The sequence below is a fragment of the Amphimedon queenslandica genome, unplaced genomic scaffold, assembly GCF_000090795.2.
Source record: "Amphimedon queenslandica unplaced genomic scaffold, v1.1 AMPQUscaffold_4111_Cont23904, whole genome shotgun sequence".
Taxonomy (NCBI): Eukaryota; Metazoa; Porifera; class Demospongiae; order Haplosclerida; family Niphatidae; genus Amphimedon; species Amphimedon queenslandica.
The window spans coordinates 1-1,486 of record NW_003555571.1 but is presented as its reverse complement, the minus strand read 5'-3'; the positions used below and the strand labels follow the sequence as shown (position 1 = coordinate 1,486).

At 33.1% G+C, this 1,486-nt stretch overlaps 1 long non-coding RNA gene across 1 annotated transcript; it reads left to right on the top strand.

Moving 5' to 3' along the window:
* The first annotated feature begins 196 nt into the window (after positions 1-196).
* Positions 197-1,480, top strand: LOC109592738 (uncharacterized). Its single transcript, XR_002190523.1, has 5 exons — positions 197-270; positions 315-431; positions 603-712; positions 853-1,047; positions 1,382-1,480. It is a non-coding gene; the product is annotated as an uncharacterized LOC109592738 (long non-coding RNA).
* The last annotated feature ends 6 nt before the right edge of the window (positions 1,481-1,486 follow it).

Below are 1,486 nucleotides of genomic sequence, written 5' to 3'. Positions count from 1 at the left end.
GAACTGGACCGTGCATGTTCATCCACAAAGTGTGACCAGTATTAGTAACTGCTTCTTTGAACCTTAATAAATATTATAGGTGCTTTTTTTGCTATTTTGATTAATCTTGTTGCTATCCTAGGTGCTATTATTGAATTTATTTTTGTTATAATTTTAAAATTGAAAATCAATTCAATTAAATGTAAACCACGCCTTTTAATAATGGCGGCTCTGTCTGCTAAATGCATGCACTTGGCAAGGCAACTGGTTGAAGTACTGACGGGGTTTACTGTGAGTCTCTTCTTTATTTTATAATTTTTTTACATTTATTATAGCCGGATGAAGAGAATTATCAACGTAGACCTACTACCGAGTTTGTCCTCTCAAATTTCAAGTATCCGGCATCGTTTTCTGAGTGTGAATAGCAACAACACAAAGAGAAAACTTTCAGAGTAAGTGTAATAGAAGAGCAATATGCATACATATTGATGCATAATAATTTATGGATTTTTAATTAAAATTAAATCATTTCTTGAATTAATTAATTAATTTGTTAATTTCGTTAATGATAATTACATGACTACATGTATGGCATTATATTCATTATTGTATGTTTTTTGTAGTCTGGCAACAAAGTTTAGAGTTCATTCTCTTCCAGAGAGAGCTGAATGGCTTGAGAAATAAATGTGTAGATGACTTTTTAAAGCTCTCACTATTTGAATCTTTCTCAGAGGTAGACTTATAAATTATTATTATTACTATTAAGTTCTTATTCTCCCTCCCCTATTTATTATGATTCTATTATTCCTTTCTTTTGGTTCTTTACTTCTAATTCTATTAATTCCTTCTCTACATTATTCTCTACTTTTGTAGTCTGAGAATCATTATGCGATACTGTCATTCCTTCTCTGTCTCTCTCAATCTCCAACAAGTCATACTTCTTTCACTGTTCCTCAGTCTGATCCTCCTCCTCTTCCTCTGGCTCAAGATGGTCGTCCTTTTGATTGGGGGCGCTACCTAATGGAGGGCTCTTTTGAAGAATATGAATCATCTAGTGATGACAGTGAAGTTAGTATAAGGGAGATAGAGAGAAAGGAGAGTGAATGAATAAAGCACTAAAGTATATACTGTACCATAGGGTTTCCCACAAAGCATGCTAAGTGAGCTAAACAATGAGCTTCATGAACTGACAAGCACAGTACATGGGATTTAGAGCAACTTTAAAAATTCATAAAAAATCCAATTTTGATTGGAATAAGCTCAAACTTGCTACACAACATAAGAACATGTATATGTATTAGAAAAAATTATAAAAATAGAGAATTCTGTTCTAGTCATTTTTGACAAAATTTAGCCAAATACCGGAATGTGGTACTTTATTTCTTTATTTTATCTGCTGTAGTTCATTCCTTGCAGTGATGAGGATCTCCCATTATCATCACATGAACTCTCACACGACCTCAAGTCACATGATCAGTCACATGATTTGGCTATTGAGACATCAGAT